The 27,718-nt window shown below is 51.1% G+C and overlaps 2 long non-coding RNA genes across 8 annotated transcripts in view; both read right to left on the reverse strand.

The window, feature by feature from the left end:
- Positions 1-27,718, reverse strand: part of LOC308195914 — a 314,751-nt gene that overhangs the window by 240,670 nt on the left and 46,363 nt on the right. The window lies entirely within an intron of this gene.
- LOC308195918 lies at positions 649-27,670 on the reverse strand. Its single transcript, XR_013951936.1, has 2 exons — positions 23,633-27,670; positions 649-5,109 (listed from the first exon to the last, which is right to left on the reverse strand). It is a non-coding gene; the product is annotated as an uncharacterized lncRNA (long non-coding RNA).

Genomic DNA, 27,718 nt, shown 5'->3' on the forward strand with positions numbered 1-27,718 from the left:
CTAAACAACTCCTTCCAACACCTCTTCCTAAGTGTTTTCATAAACCCTTGGACAATGCAAACAAAGAGCAGAAGGAGATAACGCTCCTGCTGGCAAGTGAAATCCCTGCTGGAGAAAAATCGCAGAGCAAAATGGCTGTCAGGCAGACACTTGAGCTTCTTTATTTAATGTAACTAAATAATTTAATGAATAAATCTAGTTTCACAAAGCAGAATTCCCCGGGGTTTTCAGGCATCAATTAAACACTACAAAGAATCAAAATGACCAATTGAATTCCTGAAGCAAGTAAATCCCTGGGAAATTCAACACCTCCTGAAAAAAGCCCTTAGCAACTAGCACTTGATACTGGAGAAACTGAAATTAGACATCAAAATTCATAGTAAGTGCCTAAATGAGGCTGAGGTCAGCTCCTTAACTAATTTACTCATTAACATTCATCTGTCAGGCCCAGTCTGGAGAGCTGAGGCTGCACTACAAGCCTCTCCCATTGCTTTTCCCATCCAATTCTGCTGAAGCCTTAGCTGGTTTCCACAGGTGTAGATAGCTATCAGGAAAGGTGATGTGCCTGGATATATCCATCCTCAATAAGTGCTCTGGGAGAGCCTTCAGGATATTTTACTAATTCATTAATGAAAAAAAAAAAAAAAAAAAAAAAGAAAAGATTTCATTGCAGCCCCTCTGAGGCCCTCTCGCATGAAGAGCAAGTCAGTGGTGGTGCGGAGCAGAGCTGCACGCCGATAACCAAAGGTGAAGTGCTGTCAGGTAGAAAACTTCCTGTGAAAAAGATGAAAACTAATTTCAGTCCTGTATTTTCATGACAAAAATATAACCTCGGAGCAGTATTCAGAGGAGAAGATGCGTGATTCTGAGAGGAAGAACACGAGGCAGGCTGCTCGGGGCAGGGAGCGGCGGGTGCCAAAGCCCCGCGGTGCTGGTCCCCCTGGCTCATCGGCATGCACGCACGGTGACCACACTGAAAAAGGAAGATATAGCCGATTTGTGCTAAAAGCGCGGAAGATCAGCACTATAAATAGTTCAGTACGGCGGGGGATGCTTGTTGCCAGACGTGCCGGGGGCTGCAGATGAAGGTGACGGGGTTTGGGATGCCACCCGGGCAGTGACTGGCATGGTGCAGGGGGAAGCAAGGTTTTGCTGTCACTGGAATAAAGAAAGCCGAGGGGGTTATCCCGATGTAACTCTGCAAGTCTTGTGGCGACAAAAGGTGCTGAGTAGCTGCCCCAAGCACCTCTGCTGTGAGGGCTGCTGGAGACAGCACTGCAGGGACATCTGCTCACCCAGGGCAAAAGCTAGAGCGCCTGGTTCCCTGTGGGTCCTGCATGAAGCACGCTGTCTAGGGCCAGCTCTTCCCACCTTAAACACCAAGCCTCAAAGGCAATCCAGAACCCCTCCGTCTTAGTGCAACGCGCAGCCTGCCAGCAGACAGAGCTGATTGTGCAAATTCCTCCCGTGTCACTGGGCTGCAGTGTGTTCATCAGCCCGCCGTGGGAACGTGCAACAGCACCTCGCACTCTGAGAGCGGGGCAGGAGCTGTAACTGTGCAACGGGATCATTCTCGCTGTCTGTATTTAGGAGGAATGCAGGCACATTCTCCTTGTCCCACGGCACAGAAGTGGATGGGGAAGATGCCCTGGCTAGAGGCAGCTGGCCAAGAGACCTGAGGGGGATCCACCAGGGACGGGACGGTGCCAGCACCGTGCTGCCGAGCCCAGGGACCAGCAGCCCGGGGCGTTTCCCTCCAGTAACGCTGAGCCCGGCGACGTTCTTCGTCCACGGCCTTGGGCAGCCACTTTGGCTGCTCACGCGATCACTTCTGTAAGCATCCGCTCCTGTAAGAGGTCATACCCTGCTTTTTCTTAAATTCATGGCCATTCCCAGAGAGCAGCCGGGCAGGAGGCAGAAAGCAGACGCGGAGCCGCAGCGCTCGCAGAGAGGGCCGAGCAGACCCCGTTGCTCTGCGCTGTTCTCCTCCAGCGGGGAGGGTTCGTTGCCAGCCATTTTCCAGGATTTAATCTCTTCTTGCTTCCCATGGTAGACTAGAAACCAAATAATGCTGAACAAAATGGTGAAAGCTATCCCGAGTTTCGCCTTGGTGCCAAAGAACTGAATACAAAGACTAAATCAAGGTGGCTCCCGCTCCCTCGCCTCGCCTCACCTCCAAAGGGCAGGATGGAAGGGAATTAATTATTAATTCCACCTCCTCCTGTTTCCAGCACTTCAGGAGGTTATTCCCAGCAAGGGAGCACTAGGTTTTAAATCTGCTTCCAAAAAATCTTCAGCTGTCAAATTCCTCAAAAAGACGTGTTAAGAGGGAAAACTTCCCAGGAAAGCAAGTGAAAGCTTTTTAGTGAAGAGACAGAATATATTTATTTTTCAATAATAAAGCCCTAAAACAGTGACAAAGCCACAAGGGTCAGAAGAAAGTTAGTGTTCCTCCATTAAAAAGAGCAACGCTTCTTTGAAGTCTCTGAAGAAGCAGCTAGGCAGGCGTGCCTCTTTCCAGGCAATTCTATGCAATGAATTTTTAAATCTGTCACTGAAATCGCAGACAGAAGCAACAACTAACCTTTTGGATGTACAATGATTTTAAAGCAAAATGCCAAATCCACATGTATTAATATTAACTCACATCACAGATCAAACAAGGCTGTACAAGAGTACTAACTGTACGGCTGTTTCTGTAGGTACTCAAAGGAAGAAAAGAAAAGAGAGGTACTCTCAGGGTAAGATAAGAGGACGCTGGTTTCCCCAGTATAAATTATTTCCCTTTATTTAAAGCGTTTCCTACCAGCAGCAGATTCGTGAATTAACCCCTTGGTGTACACCTGCCCTTCAGTTCATCAGCCAAAGGACCTTGTGCCCAGACACCTTTGGAGCCTGAGCAGCTCAACGTTGTTATCCGTGGGCAGAGGGCGAGGGCGCCCGCACCACCGCCGCCTCCGCGGTGCTGTCGGTAGCACACTGCCTGCGGGCATCCCTGCCCCAAGGCACGCCCCAACACAGCCCCGCTGCTTCCCAAGGAGCCACCCTGCACAGCGCGGCGCCGGATTTCGAAAGCCGCATGCATCAGGACCATCCCTCGGCAGCTGAGAAAGACCAGAAGAGAGAAGCGGTGTTCGTGGAGACCCTCCCGCCCTGTAACAGGGCACCTGCAGCGGGGTGAGGACGGAGGACCTGAGGTTGATGGGGCTGGTTCCATGGGGATGGGACACGGGACTGCAAGCCAGGCTGTGGAGAGATGTGCCAGCAGTCGAGCTGCAGGTTAGCTCTCGTTTGTTGGAAAAAATGACCCTGGGCAACCCTCAGTATCCGAGAACTAAGTCCTGGCGCAGCGCAGAGCACCGCTCCTTCATCTTGTTCTTTTCCTCCTCCATCCTGTTTGCTATTTTACACTGAGACTGAAGATCTTCCCCAAAACGGATTGCCATTTTCGTTATTTGTACAGAACTGGAGCAGCGGGGTCCTCATCCATCACTGAGCTTCCTGAGCGCTAAAGACTTAGAAGCAGGGAGCAGCAGCACCGCCACCACGCCGCCTTTTTAATGAGGAAGGAAAGAACATAACTCACAGCCAGCACTTCAGCCTTCACAGCATGAGGCAGGAAGAGGGGCACCCTCCCTCCCGTCCATCCCAGCCCCCTTCCATTTCCCCACTCCCCAAAATCAAAGCTGACTTCGGAGTCGCGAAGCTCTGAAGCCTCACCCCTGAAGGGCAAGGAAGCGAAGCCCAGGCTCGCGGAGGCAGCTCTGCCCGGAGACTTCCAGCTACATCGTCTGCCCCAGGGTCTGTGTTTTGGCCTCTCAATGAGCATTTGCAGATCATGACTCCTGGAAGGGATTTCATGAGCATTTCCACAGCTATTAGAGGTGTAAAATGGCCACTGTTGCGGTGCTAACCCAGCCCATGACAGCAGCATTTGCTGCCTGCACCAGGCAGGTACAGCTGCAAATAACACTGAGAAACCAGCGCGGCTGAGATGCTGCAGCAAGGAAGGATACAGCAGAAACAGGTTAAAAATGAGGTTCTGATGCGCCACTGAAAACCAAGTAATAAACTAAACTCCGAAACGAATTGGTTGTGAAGAGAGACATTTCACTGTGTCACCTAGGTTATGTAAATAGATCTGGCCGCGCTTGCCTTCAGAGTTGTGTGAACATCAGGACCCTTGCTGCGAGGAAGCTGTGACACCGAGATGCTCAGAGCACACACCGCTATTTGCTTTAATCCATCAGCACCGCCAGCGTGGGCTATCGAATCCTCCTGGGCGCTAGTCTGAACGGTCTGAGGTTGCCAGAGCACACTTACAGAACCTCTCACTGGCACAGAGGGCCAGAAGCGGTGGAGGATCCGGGAACATCCAGACACCAAGAACTGGATCATGTAAGGTCCTGAGCACAGCGCCCAGACTGCGGCGCCCCATGCAGCGAGTCGGGGGAAGAGGAGAGGCCACCAGACGAAGGGGGACTTTGTTGCATGGCACGTGGGGTGCTCCGCCGGGCTGGAGGGCCCTGGGGTCTGCTGCACGGGCTCTGTGCATTGGGAAGCCACAAAATCGAGGACTGCAGGGAGCACACAGGCATCCACATCCTCCCCGCTGTCCGTCCAGGCTAATCACGCCCTGGGTCACAGGCGAAGGATGCTCACATGGGAGCAGTTCTACTCTTACAGCACTGCTACAACCCACTTGAGAGTTTTTCACCCCAAACAAAGCAGAGCAAGGGAGCTGCTGGGTGGCTTGGGGGCCTCTGCACTTTCAGGACTTCTGTATGAGGATTTTTGGCCACTTCTGCCTTTCAATTTTTGAATTCAAACAAATCTCTTCAGAGAACACGCGAGGGTACTGATTTTTCTTTTGGCTAGAGAGATGGACCACTCGCCTGTTGAGCCAAAAAATGGGGAAGCCGACTCCAGGCAGGCCTGGTGCAAACTGACTTGAAGGGACCAACAGCGCGACTCCCCCACTGGTGTGTGACTGCTGGAGCAGCTCCTGCCCAGACCTACCAGCTCCACCACACAGTTCTTGCCGTTCACTGGGTTCCACTGCAGTTCAGTACAACACCCGATTGGTTCTCAGGCTTCTCTCCTATTAAACTAAGGGGAAAAAAATCTTACCGAGGACCAAGTAGCCTCCAAATTACCTTGACTGGCTCCACAATAACCCTTGTCTGAACTGGTAACACAAAAACCTCACAGTTGCAGGCAACACAGGAACCTTGGCCTAACTCAGAGTCTGCAAACTTCCCGTTTGCACCAGAGAAACCCCGATAACCCCGACATTTCCAGACTTTTGCCATGAGATATGAGACTGGTTTTATAGTTAAACAAACCAGTAAAAAACACCAACCACAAAACCCACAAAGTGGTAAATGTTCCACAGCCTGCACGTTTTTACGTATTCACAAAATGCCTGATCTCAGAGCCGTCACCGCGCTCACTGGCATTCATAAAAAGTAAGGCAATATTATTCAGATGGGAATGAGAATAAAATAGCAACTGTGAATGTCGGCTAAGTTAGCTGAAACATTAACGCTGCCATTATGGCTGGGATGGTAATATCAGGAGCACAGGCTGGACTACAGACCCGTTGGTTACCTGTGCAGGAACCATCGTCCCGTGCACCATGGCACTCCAGACCTGGCAGGGCATTTACCCGACGCGTCCAGACCCCACAAAGAGCACTGCTTCCCGCCTGCCAGCCGGGTGCGCGGCTGCCTGCAGGTGAGGCGAGAGCCGCTCCGAGCAACTTTCCTCCCCTGGGGGTCTGGACGAGGACGTTTTGCTCCCTCCTCCCAACTTCAGTTGAGCAGAGGCTGCCCTTGAGGAGCAGCCGGGCGCACGGCCACGCTGTGGCAACGTGCAACGTTGAACCCCGTGGGACGCCCTCCGAGCCGGCCTATCGTGGTCGGGTGGCAGGGGCCTGGAGAGGGAGCTCTGCAGACTCGGTCCCACAGAGCTCACCCCGCAGGCCTGCTCAGGCCCGTTGCCTCGGGCAAACTGCAGGAGTACAGCTCTCCTGCAAGGTCCCGTGCTGCAGCGTTACGCGAGCAGCCAGCCCAGGTGTCAGCCCGCTCTGCAGAGCTGGGGAGCGCTCCTCCGCCAGCAAATCCCTCAGCACGTTGGCCATCCTAGGAGGAAAGCACTCAGTGACTGAGTGGATTTATCTGGAAAGTTTTGAATCGCATACGATTGAATTTACCTTTTCCTGAAATGGGAGCTCTTCCATCGTACTCCAATCATTACGGAGAGCTCAGAACTCCTCCTTGCTCCTGAGGACATCTATGGGCAGAGGCAGCACAAGAGCGACCTCTGTATCACACAGGGGTGAAATTCAAAAAATAATCTGCTCAATGTCAAGTCCCAGTGAGTTCAGTCGGCTTTGGACCTGAGACCTGGCACAAGACCTTGTGCCCCTTCGATCCTTTTAAATTAAGGGAGCACTGAGGACTACCGTGAGACACAGAAGGGTCCCCAGTGGGATGCCGAACACCTGAAAGAAGAGAAGGCAGCGCTTGTTTTGTCGTATGATTTTAAACAGCACGCATGCCAGATGCCAAGAGCACGGCGATTGCCTGGATGAACTGATTGCTCTTCTCAACCCAACAAAACCGGGCAACCATCTCCCCACGGGGGGATCAGCCTTCAGGGATGGAGACATCAGGACCAGAGCAGAAGGCAGCACCGTGCCAGCAGGATGCTTGCAAGACCCAGCGCAGGAGACGGAGCAGTGGATGACAGCTGACCTGGCAGCACCTCCAGGAGCCCTCTTTCAACGTTCACACCGTGGGGCCGTGGCTCACAGCCTCCATCACACCGTGGTGTGACAGCCCTGGTGCCCGCAGCTGACGCTTCCAATATTTGCAAGTGAAAAGCTGGCATATGTACAAAAATCCAAGACCTAGCCTGCCTGCGTAAGTGATTTCAATAAGTAATGTACTGTAAGAGAGAAATCCAACAGACTGCGATGTTTAATTTATTAACCTTGTTTCCACTGGGAGCAGATATGAAACCAATCACTGCCTGATTCATTTTGTCTGGTTTTATCAGTCCACCAGCACACGGTGCAGAATTCCAGGCAGTGTGAGGAGGTGCCACCAATTCCTTGGCGGCGCGATCCCGCAGTCCGTCCTGCCGCACGGCCCCCCCTGCCCAGCCACAGCCGTGCCAGCAGTGTCCCAGAGAAACCATCCGCTGTCACACAGCCGTAACTCGGGGCCGCAGCTTCCCGGGGATGTGGTGGGGGTGCAGCGCAAGGGATCCCCACCAGCCATACTGGTGCAGGGCAGCGGGGAAGCCCGCCTTGGTGGTACTCCTAGAACAGAGCCCGCAGCTGGGGATAGGAGCGACTGAGTTGAACATTCCTGTAGATTGTTTTGTCAAAATGAAGAAGAAAATTTTATTACCTGTCAGTGGGATTTGCCCACGCTCCTGCTTGCTCTCCCAGAAGGGAAGAAGGGAAAGATTCACAGCATTTAACTTCCGATGCAAGCTGCTGCTGTTTGGGTGAGGCTTTGGGCCCTCGGCTCACCGGGCGGCTACTGCAAAGAGCCGGGCTCCTGTCACACTGCAAGTACCAACAAAAATGTTCTACATCATCCCATCAAGATTCCTATTTCTACTTTACTGCGGGGAGGCTGGCCACCTGTACTTTTTCCCAAACTAGTTAATCCTTGCAGGCTTGTACCGGACAGTCTGCCCTGGGCATCACCCCAGAAGCAGTCCCGGGAAGGCAGTGAGATGAGACATTTCTCACCACGAGCATTAAAACACGATGGAAGGCAAACGGGGGGAAGAGGACGGAGGTCCAAGTGAGGCCAACGATGTGGGGCAGCTGGGACGACGGATGGCTGCAGACGGGTCAGGCTGCAGGTGTTCTCTGCCACCAGGCAGGGCATGTCCCCACCACAGTCATGGCCCCGGTCTCTCTCTGCAGCCTGAGCAGAGCTCACCAGCGACTGAACTAAAGCCCAGAGTAACACAAAGCACGGCTGGCCTGTCCTGGCGCCAATGAAGTCTACAGGAGCCTAGCACAGACTTTACCTTACACAGTCCTGATTTTTCCTGTGGTTTTTTCCAATTTACCTGGCACCACTGGCCCCGAGGAGCAGCTCTGAATAACAGCAATAGCTATTTCTACATTTCTTTCCACAGCAGATGCCTATTTATTAAGATAGAAGCTCTCAAATCATCTTCTGAAGGTTAAAACTTGCAAAACAACAATCGCTCGAAGTTGCTGGTGCCTTCTATAATCTTCTCTCTTCACTTCAAAAGAACCCTTTTCCCTTTATGACAATTAAGCTCCCAGTGTTTCCAGCTAGCACAAACCCTTTAACACAGACTCCTTTACAAGCAAGACTCACCAGTAAGCGAGCATTAATACGTCACCTTGTACACAGAGCAAAATCAATCTTTTTTAAAAAAAATTGGCAGACAAACCGGACCAAACGGCACAGAGCTAAGCGTCACACAGAAAGACAGGGCTCGCACCTGAACAGCCGGGAACTGAAGCTGTCTTTCAAATCCCAGCTTCAGCGCGGAGCTCCGCGAGTAACCAAGCACTTCGCGGCCCTCTCCTGCGGTACCCTCCTCTGCCACTCCGAAACACGAGCAGTGAACGAAAGATGCTGCGGACGAGGTCAAGCTCTAGGGCAATTTGGAAATCGAGCAAACCGTCACACCTCATTCTGCAGCACTTGACTACCTCCAAATCCCACTGTCGTACAACAAAATCATTCATGTAAGCTACGGGCTGAGCTTAGCAGAAAGGATGCTCTGCACTTCCCGACTCCTCCGGGAGCATGGGTTACCTTTAAAAATTCCCCTCGTTACCCGGGAAGGCTGGGTGGCTAATTGCCCCCACACCTCAGGCTGAACGATACGGATGCAGTAAGCGTGCGAGAGAGCGTGCCAGGACCTGCTCACGGCTCTTTTGCAAACCCAACCCAATGGAAACCAAAAAATGCAGCACTCTGGAGAAAATTCCTTTTCAGAAATGAAGAAAACCACTCGAGGAAGAGGTGTCAGGGTTACCAGGGAGCACTGGCTGCATTAAGCAGGACTTGTAGCTTTCTGACAGACTCTGCATTTGATAAAATCTTTTTGGTCAGTAAAAGATCTGTCATAATAACTTAAAAAAAAAAAATGCTCCTGAAATGTGTGGTATAACTTTGTACGACAAACAATGAGCGATGTTTGCTTGGGACTTGATTCACAGCTCTGTTTTTCTTTTCATCTGAAAGCATTTGCCAGGTGGAAGAATACAAAACGAGGGAAGGCGAAAAGGTTTACCAAGCATGACTCTATTCCTGGTTTTGGATTGGATATTCAGAAGTAAAGCCATCTCAGACCACATCAGAAATCATCTGCTCCAGCAATGCACTTGGTTCTTTTAAGAACTTCCCAATACCCTAAAGAAACCTACAGCTTTACTCTGCTTTTCCCTAGGTCGGCTTTTTCCTATTGCCTCTCTTCCCTACCACTCGTGCCACCTGCCCTCCCCGCAGGTCGCCTGTCGGACGCCTCTGAACTGAGGCTAACAGCAGCCAGCAGGTATGACGGGCTGCAGAAGTCACATGGGGAGCCGGAAACATGTGCTTTGTGTTTATAAAACCATACGGAGCATTTCACAATTCATTGCTATTTAATATTGCTAATTCATGACTCATGCCATTACTTACTTTTATCGCCCCGTGTATTGTCGCAGCGATGGCAGGCACGGCGGATGGATGGATACCAGAGGACAATGAAGGATGGGGCTGTGAGACCTGGAGCACTCTGACAAGCACGCGAAGAAAGCAGATTAGCAGGAGTCAAGAAGCAGTGTCAGAGAAGCCAAACTTCAAGACAATCAAGATGAAACTAATGAGGGTCTCCCCACTGCCAAGAACAGCTCCAAAGGATAGGGCTGCGGACTCGAGCAGGGCGGCTGAGATCACCACGCTCCGCTCAGCAGCTGGCATCAACGAGCCGCAGCGCTCAGGACCACAGTCGAGAGAGGCAGCCGGTGCGGGCTGCGTGTGCGGGACACAGTCGGCACAGCTCATGGCATCCTCGGGGAATGGACTGGCAGGTTCAGAGCTCCAGCTCCAGCAGTGAAGGTCAGTGCTTGAAAGAGCACTACCTCCAAGCAACGACATCAGAAAGAGCAAAGAACAGCATGAGATCACTCTGCTGGCTTGCAACAGCTCTGCGGAAGGCACATGCATGGCAAGGGACTTGTCAAAGGGCCTTAAAGCGTAATCTCCCTGACCTGCAAATGGCATTGCGAAAGTCAGCCGAGGGACTCTGCAAGCGGCCCTGAGGGAGTTTAGCTGGAGAGTGTTGCAGGATAGAAAAGGAGGCAGGAACACGGCCAGACAAATGACTGATCCAAGACTGAACAGAGTTTACATAAAAAGAATTTAAGAAACATTTTCTACTTGACCGTCAAGAAATCCTCCCAGGCCCTCACCCACCACCACCATCTCCCTTGGAGCTGGGTCTACCCGAGCGTGGCTGCCCCGGCTCCGAGCCAGCAGGACGGGTGGCACTTGCCTTTAGACGCAGAGAGCCCAGGGTAACTCCCGGCAGGGATGACTTTAATAGACTTCTGGAGATCAGGACAAGCCTCTTCAATCCAAGTATTTTCTCCCTCAGTAGTCCCCACACCCAGTCCATGGGGCTGTCAGCAAGAGACACCCAACGCTGCTTTCAGTGTCTGGCTTCTTCGTACTGAGAGGACAAAATCTGGCATTGCCAGGAGCAACGTCGTCTACACGGTGCTGCTTCTGATGGCCCGGTAAAGTGTAGGGACTGCTGCTCCATCCTGTGCTGGGCTGCAGATGCCATTTATGCTCTGTGTTTAAACAGGAGCAGCCACCAATGTTGCCAAGGGTCAGAGGAGGTTCAAGAGGTTCAGGAAAATGGACCATGTATCATGAGCTTGGTTAAAAATCTACTTTTTTATCCTGATCCATTACCTACCAGCAACTCATTCACTCTGTGCAGACTGGCTTACACCCAGGAGTGCCCTCAAAATTCAAGTATCTACGCCAAAGCCACATTACTTGCTCCCCCTCTTGACAACGTGGGACATCCCCAACATACAGATCAGGTGGGGAAGTTTCAAACTCCTGGTACTTTATTTCCTAAAGTTCAAGGAAAGGTCTTTAGAGTTTTTTTTCTCATCCATCTGTAATCATAACTTGAATTTTAACTTATACAACTAAACGCAACTATTGAGGCATGCAAACAGGAATTATGAAATCTAGGTTCTCCTATTTCTCTTTCAAGCTCTCATTAATTTATGGATATTCAGAAGTTTCGTATATAACAGGAAGGCATTTGTCATGGGTTTCTTTTAACTGCAAGATCAAAACAAAACAAGAAATCTTTAGGTTACAAAAACACTGCACAAGATGGACAGAATATGTAGTAAGAAAGCCCGTCATCACTTCCCGGCCTAAAATAAGAAGAAACAGCAAGTGATTGACAGCAAACTACAGTCAACAGAGAAAAAAAAAATCTCCATACATTATGATTCATTTTTTCCTTTGTTGACTACAGTTTACTGTCAATCATATACAGCTTTTCTTTATTTGGGGTAGGGAAAAAGGTTGCTGTCTCCTTCTTCGCTAGCAAGCTGTCTGTTTTCTTGCGTGCGCTTTCTACCCAAGGTATTTAAATGTTCTCATCTTGTACTTAACAGAAATGTATAATAAACCTCCCAATTACCTTCTACCCTTTTAAATGTCAAACCAATCAAAAGGTTGAAAGGGGAAAATTAAAGCCTATTTTCAGAAGAGCACACTTACTAATGTATTACTGACCTTCAAGAGAAGAGTAAGATAATGCAGCCTCTGCTCAGTACGTATCCTGGCTCCAGCCCACAGGATGGATTCAGAAATGCAGGGTCCATTGCCAAGACTAATCTTGGAAAATGTAATCCAATTTACTCTAGGTATCCTCCTAAAAACGTGGTATCTGGTGGGTTCTGGTTTCAGTATTCTCTCTGTGACTTTGATTAGCTGCAAGGTAATTTTGACTGTGAGAGGCAACAGCTGAACAGAAACCAGGTTCATGATCAGAAGAGCTGCTTGTGATGTTTATAAAGACAGCACCATTTGGAATTCGTCTGTCTCCTGATTTGTGACGGGGCCCAAACCCTGACGGCCGTGCTGGAGCAGCCCTGGGCAGCCCACCGTGCCCCCGGCCCGCCAGCAGCAGCCCTGTGCTCAGAGGGCACCGCTGGGGCCTCCTGCGGGAGGCTGAGCCTCGCGCCATGCGGAGGCACCAGAGCGGCTGCCTGGTTAACACAGAACCGATCGCCAGGGCACAAAAAGCTGGCCAAACTCCTAAATTTTGGCACTTCGATCTGCTGAGAACAGGACCCATAATAGATGAATATAGGAAGTTTGGTCATTTTGCCTCCAGGCTGGGGGAAACTTGAGGGTTTACCTTTTTTCCAGCTGGATTTACCAGCTGGAAGCACGCGTGCTGGCTGCCTGCAGCACCGTGCACGACTCAGCAAGAGGCGAACCTGAACGGAACTGAAGCGCGCACAGCTGCCGGTGCAAAACTCTGCCGAGCAAGGCGTAATGATATCTTGCTCCCAGTCTGGTACGAGGGGGATCAGGACCTTCTACTAATAAACTTTTTAAAGCCTATTTATGCACATTAGAACAAGAGAGCAAAAGTACCTGGGGGAAGGCAAACTTTTCAGTGGACACAGCCCCAACAAAAGCCAAACCAAAGCCAGGGCCCGAGTGTTCAACGTGCAAATTACTAATCTGTCAACTCTTTGCAACGTGCCATCGCTCCGAATACGTGCATGTGCTTTGGCTGTAAGAATCGGTGGTGAATTTTCCCTACGTGGTGGCTCAGCAGCCTGCAGCCTCCCACGAAGCCCCAGCACACCCCCCGGTAGGAGCCGGGTGCCCGCACCATGCATGGCCTCCCCCTGTCTCCCAGGGACCTTCCCCATCGGCCCCCTCCTGGCTCAGGGAAGCGCTGAGCTGAGCTGCCCCGGGAGGCTGAGCTGTCACCGGGAGCGCTGCAGGATCTGCCATGTGGCTCCTCGGGCTCTGCAGTCAAAATCTGCACGTGTTCAGATCAAGAAAAATACTTGTCTAGAGAGAAAAGCCATACAGAAAAACAGTGCGTTCTTAGAGCTTACATTTACCCATGTTTTACTCTGTGCATATGTGATTCTTTGTATGGCAAATCCTGTGTTTTCAAGCCCATCACAACTTGTAATGTCTTTGTGCAGTGATATTTCAATACGACAGAGCAGGATCCTGGTCCGGTGGGCCAGAGAGTGGTAGGTACGGCCTGAAATCTGGGGTTCCTGTAAGCTTCTGCCACATTATTTCCTTCCCCACATGGCACTGAATACTGTAGATGAACACACTCGTGAGACCCATGAAAGAACCCCATCGCCATCACGCAGAACATCTTACAAAAGCCAGCCTGTTCGTGGTAGACCTCGCATCCATTCTCCACATTCAGGAGTGCCCTATTAACTCTTGTATTTGCCCTTTTTAACTCTTCAAGCCCAAATCATGTGTTTTCTTACTTGTCTTCCATTCAAGCCTGCTTTCCTCAGATATGAACATGCATTAACTCTGCTGAGACTGAGGAAGACGCTAAATGTTATAATTGTTGCTAAGTACAACAGTATCACTGACGATACATTAATTCTGGCACCATAAAAATTGTGTTTGCTTGGCTTTTATAGACACCCAGAACATAAATGTCACCACAGGGCACTGTGCACACGATCAGTGGGCTCGGACGGCTATAGGAGAGCACAGGCTGTTCCTCTGCGTGGATAATACCAGCTATAATGCTGCAGCCCTGAGAGATTTATGATGCTGTGGCAGCTCCCGGCTCCCTGCCTTGGAGGGCGTGCTGCTCTTTACAGTGTTTGCTGCTGCCTTTGGAATATATTCGTCCTTCTGGAGACCGGGGACAGACGTTTGGATTTACACATTCCCAGATGAATCTGAATTTGGAATTTGGATGCAAACTCTCAAACCTAACCTCGTGAGAAACCCTCTCTGCACAGGTCTGAACTTTGAATTCAAATCCTTTAAAACAACCGAAGTTCAAGCACGGAAGCAGAGCCTGTTCGCACCGAGATGGGTGCAGAAAGGTTAATTGCTGGGGAGAAAAACAAGCTGTCAGAGCCGATTTCAGGAGCCAATGTGGCAGGAAAAGAGAGTGGACAGCAAGAGAGCTCTGTTAAACCAGGCTTTGCTGCCACTTATGATTAGAAGTGTCAATATTAGTATTAGACAAAACCATCTCATTATGTGTGCTTTCAGTTACCTCCCACCTACCGCTGACAGGTGAGAACCCTCGTCACGGGATCACAGCCAGGCTGCTCAGAAATCTGCCACTTGGGCTGGGAGAGGGGCCAAAGCCCTCGGTCCTGTCCTTCTCTCTGGTCTCCCGGACAGGAGAACTGCTCTGCTGATGCTGCATGGTAGTGCACAGCCATGGCTGAAGTGAAGGTAAAAGCCGAGAAAGCTCCCTGTGCGGATGAACCTCCTGCAGACAACAAGGTGATGAACTCCCAGAACATGCTGAAACTGAAACTGAAGAGTAAACTATTTAAATGGCCCATTCCTCACAGCTATTCATCTCCCACGGGATTAAACTCAGTCAGTTGTTTCCTCAAAGTGGCAATTTTTGTTTTACAAAGAAAAGGCAGCCCCATCAACTCCTTGCCGGGGGTTTTGCGTGTGATTATGAGCATCTGAGGCAGGGACGGACATTATCCACCTGGAAGAAAAGCGCTGTGCTACCCCAGAAAGACTGCTGTGGTGCCCAGATCAGGGTGTGAGCTCCCTGCAGCCCGGTGAGCACATTTTCTCTACCTTCCTATGGCACTTACAAGAGCCAGCAGCCACAGAGACAATCATGCAGCCCAGTAAATTTACACGAACGTAAAGAGATTTTGTTTTTCTTGCTGCCCTGGCTCCTAGAATTTATTAATATGGCACTAGATGTCCCCAAGAATAGCGCCTGCCAAGTCTGTTCCTACTCTCTAAAACTGCACTATAAATCACATGCCAGGAGAACATCCTGAATGCTGATGACTGGAAGATATGGCAATGATGAGGGTTGCCAGGAAGAATAACTTATTTTTCTCCCTCAGTCCAGGCAGAAGTGTTCAAACACACCACAGCCACTGTCCTGCTCGACTGCTGCTCTGAACGAGCCGGAATACCTTTATAGGAGCAATCATCAGCTGAGCGCCAGTGTTGTTAGCACAATTAACGAAGGGATGGTTCATTGGCTTACAGCCCAAGGTCTAACGGTGTGGTAACAAGAAGGGCCTTAGTTAAGGCAGTTTCTTCCATTAGAGCACGATAAAACTATGATTAGTTCTATATTCAGATTAATAGAGGAAAATCATGTCCAGTTGCTATAAACCTTCACTGCCGTGTTACTCACTTGTTTGTTTGCTGCCACTGGAGCATTTCTTAAATGGGGCTGTTGCCTGCAATTTAGCCTCTCAGGCCACAACGCAGTTAATTAATCCTGTCCCTGGGAAGCATTTGGGCTGGGAGCAGACGGGTGATTCGGGCTGCCCACGAGGAGGCACCCACCAGCTCCACCAGCGCAGCCCGTGCCAGCCCAGCAGGTCCCAGCACCGCAGGCTCCTGCCCGGGGAGATGGGCACCACCACTGGAAGCGGCCAGAGGCCAGGTCTGCGCTGAGCGATCACCTGGGTGCTGCCGGGAGCGCTCTGCCCACCTGGTGCTGGGCAGGAAACAGTGGAAAAGCTGCCTAAGGAAAGATTATCCCACTTTGACTTGTGTTGTCTGATGACATGGTTGGGAAAAATGTAACGCATTTCTGTGAAAGAAGGCAGAGTGAAGGAGCACATACTGGGAGAAGTACAATACTGGGACTCATGTGGATATAAATTAGTCATGAGCTAATTTAGACTGTGAATGACAAGAAAGCCCCCAGGCCCTGCGGGAAGGGAGCTGGGAATCAAACAGCTGGGAGACGCGTCGGCAGGCCCACGGTCACAGCTCCGCAACAGGGCAGCGGAAATGCCAGGGAGAGAAATGCAAGCTTGGGTCACAGGTCCTGAGGAGTCCAACGCACTCAGAAAGCAGGTAAAGGCTGTAAGGTGCCTTAACTGTGATGTCTGTGTTGGATGCGTTAATCTGATGCTTCAGGGCTTCTACACGCTGCTGGAACAGGCCTGGGACAACTTTTTCCTTTAATGAACAATTTCTTTGCTTCCTTTTCGTCTGAACTCAAAGCATTAGAAGCTGGACAGCACCTGAGACAGCACTCAGTATCAGGAAAGCTTCAGGAGCCTGCTGTCTCAAGAGCTCTTGCTTGGGTAAATCCTCCCCTAGAAACAGAAGCGCCCCATCTCCATGCATGACTTTCCTCATCGCACTGCACCACGGCAAGAGGTGGAACTCCTGCCTGGAGCTTTCAGCGCTCGTGTCCAACCCCAGGTGAGGACCGGCTGCCTTTCAGCCATTTCAGCAAGTCCTGTGGATATCATGGAGACGAGCTCAAGAGAGGATCCTCACACTGCCCTTGGCTGAGTGGCCTTGCTCCACGCTGGAGCAGGCATTCCTTCTCTGGAAAGGTCCTCCCCCCCTCTGCAGCCTGCTCCAGAAAGCACAAGGGGACAGCCCAGCAGCAGCAAAAAGCAGCTCCCCATGCCCACGCTGAACCCGCGTGGGGAAGAAGGAGCCGCAGGCAGAGGCAAAGTGCTCGGCGACACCGGGACAGCAGCGCACAGCTAAGGTGCAGTCGGGGACAGCAGGAGGGGAGGACAAGCCAGCAGCTTGCTCAGCGACAGCTGAGGCGATGTGCAAAACACAAACGCCACTGATAACACTGTTAACAGGTGTGCAGGACGTCAGCACGGGGACAGGGAGCGCCCCAAGGCCCGGCCGCAGGGCAGAGGGGCTGGTGATGGGCGCGCTGCAGCAGCGGGACTGCAAGCATGGCACAGCCTCGCCAGGCCTCCACAGCTCCTATGGCAACCTCTCACCTCTCCAGGAAATTTCTCAGCACTCCAGCTAATTTCTCTGAGTAACAAGCGCGGCTCTCCCACACACCGTATTAAGGAGCACTGCACCCATTTTAAACGCTTACTTTTTTTTTTTTTTTTTTCCCAGTGATGCTGTTAGCGCTGGAGCATTTGCAGAGAACAAAACATGAAGAAAAGCCAAAAGCCTTCAAAGCAGAGGCTGTGCCCCTGTGCCCTGTCCTGGGCCGCGCGGTGCCGCAGCCCCGAGCAGGCCGCAGCAGGCCGCAGCAGGCCGCAGCAGGCTGTGCCACAGCAGGCCGCAGCAGGCCGAGCCCTGGCTATCAGAGGACCACGAGTGCCACCTGCAGCACAGCGCTCGGCCAGGCAGAAACGCCAGCAGGAGACAGAAGGAAAATAAACCAGAAGTCCCAGCTCTTTTCTGGGGTCTGGTTTTCTCCGCGGCTGCTGGGAAGCCTCTCTGCAGCGACTGTGTCACCTGTGGAAGTGAGAACCCGCAAGCGCATTTTCTCAGTCTGAGTGAACTGAACAGAAAAACCATCTCTCAAAATCACGCCAGCTAACCTGGTAAACCAGTTCCTTTCAGGATTCTGCCTTCAGAGATTAATGTCTCAAAGTTTAACACCCCCCACCAGTGTTATAGCTCAGAGCCTCTCAGTGTCTGTTAGTGTACGAGAAGATCCTGGCACCAGTTCCAGTCCAGTAATCCCAGGGTGACAGCAGAGGAGCCTCAATACACAAATACACCGGCAGGGGAAGGGCTCCGGTGCTCACCTGGCCAAGCTGCAGCCCAGTACGCCCTGATGAAGTGGCACAAACTGCTGAGGTTCATCCAACACTGATCCCAAGAAACTCTGTGCACCGTAGCCCACCTGCGTGGGCACAGTGATGGGGACAGAGCGATGAGGTGGCTCCAGATGGGAAGGGGAAAAATCTATTTAGCAGCTCCCACTGAACAGAAGAAAGCATGAGCAGGCAGGACAGCAGGGGACAGCTGTGCACAGTGTGTGTGACACGCACACCCCTAACCTCTGAACCAGCCACGCTGCACTGCGAGCAGCGGGTTGGAGAACACAGAAACTCCACTGCTCCTTGAAATATCTAGAACTATCACTGTAAAACCATACGTAGCATTCCCTTCCACCTGCATTTCAAAGCCACAGGTGCTTACTTCAGCACGCAAATACACGAAGCTCTGCTACAAGGTGCAGATGGTTTCTGTGCTTGCAGAACAATGCTGTGCCATACAGCCATCTTCTCAGCACAGGCTGTCCCAGGCGGCCCTAAACCTATGTATGTCCCCTGCCTTCTGTGAGAAGGGACGGGCCTGTGCCTTCTAGGGACATTTGGAAATGTCTTGGGATGAGACACAGAGGTCACACCTGCATACCCAAAGCAGTTTCTCTGCCAAGGTGCAGAAAAGATCTACAGAGGATAAAGATCTCTACCCCTTACCATTCTATAATGAGCCCAAGCCCCTGTGCCACGGCCAAGGGACACGCAGCAGGCTGTGGTGAAGGTCCTGCCGGCGTGCCACAGCCTCTCCTGCAGCCCTGCTCTGCGGGAACACACAAGAAATAATTTTGAGACAATAGACATTCTCCAAAGAGGACCGTCCTGATGAACCACCATCTGCCAGTGAGTAAAGCAGTTTTCTGAAACCATTTCCAACAGCTCAATTTAAACACACAATAACTGGGGACTCCCAGAGGGAAGGCTGCAAGGTACCTTGGGTAGGAGGCATTACTGCCACCGCGGAATGGAAATGTCAGGTAATTAAACCCTCTACTGCTTAACAAAGAGAAGTACGTGAAGAACCAGCTGCTTGAAGGTAAAGCCAGAAGTGTTCAAATCACACAAGGCACATATTTTTAACAACCAGGATGATTAGAATAAACCATCAATGGAAAGGTGATTTCTCTGTTTCTTGACTTCCTCAAAGCACGTCTGGATGTCTTTCAGGAAAGGTGCTTTACCAACAAACAAGTTATCGGGCTCCATGCAGGGAGCAAATTCAATTGTCTGTGATTGTGGGGAGATCACATTAAATAATCTAATTTTCCCCTGGCTACGGAGTATACCAGCCTGGAAAATGTATTAGCTGCAACACAATACGAAGGCAACTTTCAAGTACTTCTAGCTAATAGGAAAAAAGAAAAAAATCCCTGTCTGTACACTGCAGCTCACGCCACCAGCACTTGCAGACACTGTTTGTGTTACACAGGTCTCTGCTAACCTCGCGGAGCCAGCTCGTGCTTTCTCCTGAGGGACCAACGAGCTCCCAGGAAGCAGAAGGCTGGCACACCGAGAAGTCTCCTTGGCATCACGCATCCTCCCTCTGCCAAGCCCGAAGAGGGAGCACCCAGCCCAGCCTAGCGGGCACGGCTTCCGCAGACCAAGCACACCCCCGGCAGCCTCCGGCCCTGCAGCTCTGCCGGCACCCAGCTGCACAGAGCCCAGCCACTCCTCGCAGGGAGGCTGATTCCCAATAAAGGATTTCAGCGTCGTTACTATTGCATTTTACTGCTTTTTAATGATCCATTAACCACAATAACAATGATACAGAAACATTTACTAAAGAGTTTGTGAACTATTTCATTATTTCCTGGGGCACGTAGCTCTTCATCTGTAGATTGTTTCTCTTTTAGGCTTTGTCTAGATTTGTGGCAACACTCCAACTGTTCCATGTCATCCCCCATAATCCTGAGATTTCCAGCACTTAAAATAAACTCTTCCTGACCCAGCAGTTCTGCAACATCCAAACATCTTTTAAATGGTAGGTAGTTCTGGAGGCTGCTTTGCCTGAGTCTCACATTTGTCAGGCTGAAGCAGAACAGCAGTGAAATCCCCTTTCAAGTCTTGGTGGCAGTCAAGCCTGCCACCTGGGCGAGATACAGGCCTTCCGACCTTTATTCAGGTAGCAGTATCATCTTGGTATTTCAGGTTCACCACGGCACTGGGTGCTGCAGGCAGCCTGAAGAGCACCTTCTGCTGGTGGTCACGGAAGGCAGCGACTGGAGAAGGTCACGGGGCAGGGAGGAACCTGGCACGGAGATGCCGACGGTCGGGCAATGTCAGGGCAGGAAAGGCTCCTGCTCCTGGGACCGGACCGTGGGCACGAGGAGTCCTCGAACCGCCACCCATCGCCCTACCCTGTGCCCCCGCTCAGGCCGGGCCTGCGGCAGGAACACGGCATCTCCAGAGGGCTCACCCTGGGCACTTCGCTGCCGGAGACCTCGGTAGATGTGGGTGGGGAAGGCTCGTGCGCGGCCTGCCTGCCACGGCGAGGACAGGGCGCGTTCCTCGGAGCGTGACGCTCTGCTTGAGGGCCAAGCAAAGCTCAGTTAATGTGTTTGTCGCGCTCATCCTTCCTGTCCAAACTAAGCTGGTGGGATGAATGCAATCTATGCAAGAAGTTTTACTGAAGTGACAGGGATTTTTTAATCCCTGTTGATTTGTTGTGAAACAGGGAGCTTCTGTGGAGAAGTGGATTATTTCCCCAAATCTCTCCTGCCCTTCAGTTAAATCTTTTCTTGGAGGAAAAAAAAAAAAAAAGACAGTCATTCAGCCTTTTTCTTGAAAAAGGAAAGATTTAACCCTTACAGCTTTGAAAGTTCCGAGCAGCGGAGGTGTCCCCGCATTGCACTGTCTGGTCAGTCTGTCCCAAAGTGCCAGCTCTTTCCTGATGACAACTGGGTTTCCCGAGCACAGGTGCTGGGGAGAAGCTCCTGCCAAGGATCCCGGTTCTGCCGTGTGTGCCTTCCCTTTGGAACAAGGAGCCCTGGGGGGAAGGCGCTGCCCCACACCAGCCCACCTAGGTGAAAGGCAGAGGGGTCACCGCGCACGTGTCTCAGTTATAAACGCCTCAACGACCAGAAATATGCCGTAAAACACAAGAGAGGGTTGGGTTTTGCTAAAGGACAATTCTTGGCTGTTTAAGCCAGTTTTATTTAAATTCATAAATTACCATTTTCCCAGAAAAAATTAATTTCAGAGAAAGCAAAGCTTATTTTAATGGCAAATCCTAAAATCTTTCCAAATCTCTAAAGCAATATTTATCTGGTTGGAATAATAAAATGATAATTACTTAACTTCTGCCATTCCTGGAATTAAAATTTTGTTACGTTTGTCTTCTGAATCACTTAATTGATCCTCATATGAATTAGAATTATACCCGCTCACAAAAGCCACAGACTAATTGAATAGTTAACCAAGTGTTCAACAAAACTTCACACCTTTATATTGTACCTGTTAAAACTACTTAATTAGATTTTGTTCTTTGCTTAAATAGCTGTAAGTGGAGACCGCTGGGTTTCACTTCTCATTTCACTTTATTCTCCAAACACATTAGCACAATTCCATTTATCAGATTTCTCTGCATGTTTTCCCGCAGAGGCTGCCTGCATCAGCTGGAAGGGGCCAGGAAGCACTTCTGGGGGCTTAGCGGCGAGCTCCGCTGCGGCCACACAGCCCGCACAGGCACGGGCCGCGCACACCCAGCTCAGCACAACGCTTCAGGGACTGCGCAGCCCCTGCTCAAGCTGCTGGTGTAAGCGCAGAGTCCTGCTGAATCACAGCTCTGCACATCTGCACCCTCGAGAACCGCAGTGCTTTTATTTCCTTGGGCTCTTTCAAGACCTTGCCTCCTGTCCTTCACACCCGCAACTCAGACATCCTTGCTCTGTTTTATTCAGCTTTCAGCCCCTTATTGTACGATATTCCCCTCCCACCTTTCTCGTGTGTTTCCCCGGCAGGACAGCTGCGTGCTGCATCGGGCACCCTCGCTGCCCCACCGTGGCACGGGGACACGGACACAGCAGGTGCCTTCTGCACCCGCAGCTTGCAGGTCTCTGCAGACGCGGGCAGACGCGCTCCCATCCGACGCTCCCTGACAATAAAACTAAGAACTTGCCCCTAAAACCCACCCGTTTGAACCACAGCGCAGACCACGCGATCACTCGTCTTGAACACGAGCGTCCCTTGGTGCAGCGTGCGACAGGGAGAGGGCTCAGAGGTCTGCTCGGCTGGGTCAGGGCCCCCTCGGGAGCCTTGTCCCCCGGGAGAAGCAGAGGGCGAGGCGCAGAGCGGCCTGGCCAGGCAGGAGCAGCCCCCGGAGCAGGGACGGCCGGGGGCTGAGGCTCGCTCTCGGTGCCTCTGGTTATTGTTATTAGTTACCACCCCTCCTCTTTTGCTTTTGTCATTCAGCCACAGCGTAACTGGTGTGGCAGGCCCAGAGCGATCGTCTCTTTGGTGAGACGATTACAAATCCACTTCCCCCGCAGCGGCGTGCAGGCGCTGCTCGCGTTAGGTATAAAAATTTTACTCCGCGTACTAAAGTTGTTGCACACGGCAGCGATTTTTCAAACATAAACATCTCGGCCACTTTAAAGATATTTCTGTCCAAAGACCAAGCAGCATTTGGTCATGCTGCGAAGTGCATGCCAGGAAAATATACATTTTAATTAAGCTTTAAAAAATAGTCAAGTACGCTTTTAAAGCAGTTTTTGAAACTTGACACGTATTGATGGCTTTAGCCTTTCCAAAAGCCCATTGTGCAAACAACGTGCGCGCAGTATAATTAATTTTGCATCTCCCGAGCCCAACGGGTACGGAAATGGCTGCTTCAGAGGGAAGGAGCTAGCACAGGAGCAGGGGCAGGCTTCACCCGTGCCCTGGACGCGGAGGCAGCCCCAGGCACGCTGGGCACTGCCGGCGTTCAGGGGGCAGGAGCAGCTCGCCTGCCGGCCACGGCCCGGGAGCAGCAGCAGCAGCACAGCCTGGGACGTGCCAAGTCGGCACGGGGCAGCTTGCTGCTGCCTCCCTCGTAGCAGAGGGCGTGCAGGGCTGTGCTGCGGGAGGGCAGCGCGGGCCCCGCGCCCCGGCTGTTCGGCTGCACGGGAGCGTGCACAAAAGCCGAGCCCAGCGAAGACGTGAGTTTGGAGGGAATAAATTAAAGTGCTCTCGGTAGTTGTGTGGATCTGCTCACGGACGAGTATTCTAGTGCTCTAACTTCATGTTTAGCTTAATCCTCCAAATCCATATTTCAACCTTTTATCTTCTTATTTTCTCATGCCTCCTTTGCTGTTTATTCTTCCACGGATTTCGCAAAGGCGCTCAGCCGTGGTCATTACAAAACCTTGCGCTGAAGGCTCCTCAGAGCTTTGTAACAACGCGAGCAAAGCTGAAGACGACATTTAGGACAACCCGTTGCCCTGGATAAGAACGCTCTGTGGACACATCCTGTCCCCTCGCCAAGCCCAACCTTTACTCCCCCTCTGGCACCAAGCAAAGCTTGTTCTTTTGGGTCAGTGAATTCACCAGTTGCGCAGACAAAGGCTAACATTAGCCACCATTTTAGTGATTTTGGAAATTGTTGGCCATATTTCAATAAACTTTTCCCTTTCTTTCAATGCAGGCAAGAAAAAATGTTCTGTATTAACCATGCAAGTCATTTTGGGAAAAAATAATAACAATAATACAGTCTGCTCTGCCAGCTGAACAGCCCCCAAGCCCAATCTGATCCCGTCAGCTGGGGCTGCCTTGCTCTCTGCCCTGCTGCCAAGCTTGATCTTTAGTTTCTCATAGAAAAAGGAGTTTCTTGCTTACCGGTAAACTCACCCCGGCTGTAAACTGAGACAATTTTGAAGAACTCCAGCTGTTTGGAGCTGCTACCTGTAAGTCCTGGATGCTGCTCCCCGGGAGTTCAAGAGCAAACCCTGCTGCTAAGCCCAGGTTCGGTGTGGGAGATGCTAAGAGCCGTGCCCGGGGATCACGTCCTGGTAGCCATGCGTGCTGTGCCAGCAGTGGGGACATGAGAACCCCACGCTCCTCCAGCCCCAGTTGGTCTTGAAATCCTAAATTATCCTCAGCCTCAACAGAGGGAATTGTCAGACCTGCCACAAATCAGCGCCGCAGAGCACCTCCTCCTGACACCTGAGCACGCAGGCAGTTTCCCAGCTGAAGGCAGAAAAACAATTAGCTCCAGAAGCTTTACCTTCCCAGGCAGAAGTATCCTTGGCTTCTTCCTCAGTGACACAGGTAAGTGGCTTTACACACAGCAGCATGTGTTGGTGACAGTACCAGTAACCGACACAATGTGGGAACACCTGGTCAGAGCCTGTGAGCGCCCAAGAGATGAACCGGGTCATGGGGACAGAGAATCAAAGCCAAGGAGTACATCAGTTTTCTGATTTTATAACCTCGCCTCAAGGCCCACTAAGTTGATGTCTTCTTCCACTGATTTGCAGTGATTTTTATTTTTTTTAAATCAATGCTGGAAACAACATACTTTTGCGAGGTGTGATTGTACATCCCAGGTACCTAAACACAAGCCTCCATAGAATAGGTTTCCTCCTAATATGAGCAATAAAACAAGTTGTGTACAATAAAACAAGATCACTAGATGCTACCTGTCTTTGCTATTATCAAATGGATTTGCAAATAAAACACTGATATCAGCTCGGGAATCCATTATTTGGTAACATCCTAGCAGCTTCCCCGCACTTCAAAACCATCCCTTTGTGAAAGTCATGAAGAATTACATTATCCTATAAACCGCAGAAAATAACGTTGGCTATTCCCCCAAGAACGGGACGTTTCCTGTGCAGGAAGCAAGGTTGTCGGGGCCTAACCTGAAATCGAATTTCAGCCCGACTGAAACCACCGAGTCCAAACCCTTGCTTTAAAACCAGCGGCAGCCCCAGCAGGGCCCCGTGCCCGCAGGCTGGGTGCTGGGCAGGGTGCCTCCGGGGAGGAGGGCACCTGGGGAAAAGAGCAGTGGCAGGGTCTATAGGATACAGGGCGCCTTTTTGTTTCGGGTCAGAGCTTACAAGTGTCACGGCTTGCGGCACTGCTGCCCGATGGCTACCTGGGGGCACACAGGTGTCACCGGTGCAGCAAGGCCAGAGGCAGGAGCGCCCTGCCTTCCTGCGCTCCCTGCTGGGGAAGCCCTCTCTCCTGGCCAGGTGCTTTATATCTAAATCTAGGTGGCACAGCATGCTTTCTGCTGCTCTAAGCTAGCAAAGACAAATATGCTGAGTGTATAATATGTTTGATATGGGATAACATGTAAAAAGGCTTTGCATCGGTATTGGAAGTATTTCTTTCCCTAAGTACTTTTATAGCAATTGCCTAATGTTTTTTGGCTGAATTCAAAAGAAGAAATAACGGCTGGGAAGAACTGGCACAGGCAAATTTCTAGTTGGCTTCAAGTTGGAGTTGGCTTCGCCACCTCCATCTGCCAAAGCCATCCCTCTCCCACATGCTCTCTTTCCCTGCTCTCCTACCAAGAAGTTCTCCCGAAGAGGCCGCAGGAGCTGCTCGGCACGCCACAGAGCGCTGCAAGCCCCGTGGCTGCGAACCTGTCTCTCAACAGCAGCCGAAGTTTTCTCTCCAAGGTGCCAGGTGGTTGTGCTCTTTTTACAGCTGTCAGGCCTCGCGTACACAGACACCCGCATCTCCCACGTCCCAGACACTCTGCACCCTACCTTTGGGCTGCACCTTGGCAGCCAGCTGGGCGGAGGAGCAGCAGGCTGGGGAAAGCGCGTCCCAGCGTCTGAATTTGCAGGCCAGTGCTGGGGAACTGCCCGTGCCTGCAGCTCCACGGCTGCAACAGAAAGTACCGCTGGGCATAGGGGCGAGAGGCCCCCTCGCCCGTTCCCCCGGCTGGGGCAGAAGCAGCCGGGTGCGAGCCGCTCCTCACACCCTCACGCACCTCCTGCTGCCCGCCCCAGGAGCGACGAGGACGGCAGCTGCCTGCAGGCACCCTGCTCCGGGCTCCTTCTCTGCCCCCGCAGCCCCAGCTCCAGCAGAACAGATCGGCCCTGACGATGCACGTAGCATTTTAAAATACACGTTTCCAAAAAAGCCACACGAAAGGGGCAATAAATCACGCCACCGATTTGTTAGAAGTCTGATTTACGCTTCAGTGCATTCGGTGGATTATTTTTAGAGGAAGCTAACAGTCAAGACCTGCAACCACTTAAAACTTTTTATTGGCTAAACCAATGACCTGCCAACATTAAGCACAAGGTATTTAACAGCATTAACCACCCCATTATCCATTTCTTCACTTATCATGTTCTCTCGTATATAGAGTTTTATTGTGCTTTTGCCTCCAGCTCCATTAAGTGCTGGTGGAAGCAGTCTTTTAGAAGATGGAAAATACTGGGCTGCTAAGGGCAGAGGCAAAAGGAGCCCAGATTATATTTAACTCACTTCCAAATTTGTCATTTAAACAGCCAAGAACAATAATTTCGAGCCACGATACGCCCATCATTTTAATTTGGGGTTCATTTAAGCTACGTGCACATAAGATAATTCCCAGGCTTTCCTTCGCATTATCACACAAATGCATTGCCGAGCCAGCGCTGAAGGGCTATTAGAGCAGGCGCCCTGAACTTTGCTGTAATTTACCGGAGCGATAATTAAACTCAATCTCACAGCATTAACTTGCTCTCCGTGATGCAAACTAAATTCTGAAAATAGAATTTCTCTTTAACAAAATAATTGTAAAAAGCTTGAAAAGGGCTTTACCAGTAAAGCTGGCATGCCTTTGCCCTCACCCCTCAGACAGCAGCAACGGTCTCACGCTCCTCAGCCCCAAACGGCAGGCTGGGGAGAGCCCCCGCACTTCTCCCGGATCTGCTCGGAGCAATGCAGGGCTTACCCCACAGGTACGCACAGCCCCCGTCTCCCTCCGGTACCCAGGGGAAGCTGCCCCTGAAAAGCAGAGCCGCGCTTTGACCCTCGGCGTCAGCAATCCCCCGGTCACTGCCTCGTAGGGAACTCTTAATAAAAGCACAGCTCCAATTCCGGAGAGATCCCACAAGTTTTTGGAAGAGCCGGGTGGATGTTGTCACACACTGAAGCATTTCTTGACGCCGCGTGCTGCCAGCAGCAGATGCACACGCGGCTCCGATAGATGTCGGAGGCTACGGGCATCAATCACCGCTTCTACCAACGTGCCGGTAGCTTTTATTGAAATGAAGCCTTTGATCACATTAAAACTTTTCTCCTTATGTGGATCATTTTTTAATTAAATTTAAAATAAGGTAATTGCCCACTTCAGTTGTTAGGATTCTCTGGGGAACACTTACAATAATAACCATGATTATCTAACACGGGGATTGCCATATGCAGCGTTCCAGATTGATCCACAATAGGGAACATTAAAAAACCAAAATCCAAGGAGAGATTAGTACTCCTTTGCCAATTTAACATCTTAAAATGACTATTTAGAAACTTTTAAAGGGGTAATGAGACATGTGTACTATGGCTGGTGAAACAGAAACTAATGGAAATTGTTAGATGGGAGAAGGAGAAAGTAATCTGGTAGAGGCACGGGGACCAGACTCAGCCAGTAGGCAGGCCGGATACCACAGCACCGGTTTCTGGCTCTCGTCTCCTCCTAAAATCGTCCCACCAGATAGCAGCAGCTGGGTCTTTCTGAGGCCTCCTAGAAGTGAGTATTCCAGTGACAGCCGGAGGCGCAGGACTGACCTGCGGTCTGCAGTGCCCGTGCAACCGGGCTGCTGCGTGCCCGGACCAGCCAAACCCCGCTTTATCAGGGTGGTGCAGAGGAGAGAGAACAACCGGCTCTGCCTCTGTTCCTCGCCCTAACCTGCTTTCCAGAAGATGCACACTATAAGCTGGCTCAGTTATTTATTTCCTTGCTATTGTCAGTGATGTTGC

The sequence above is a fragment of the Anser brachyrhynchus genome (assembly GCF_964034855.1).
Source record: "Anser brachyrhynchus genome assembly, chromosome: 5".
NCBI classification, from domain to species: domain Eukaryota; kingdom Metazoa; phylum Chordata; class Aves; order Anseriformes; family Anatidae; genus Anser; species Anser brachyrhynchus.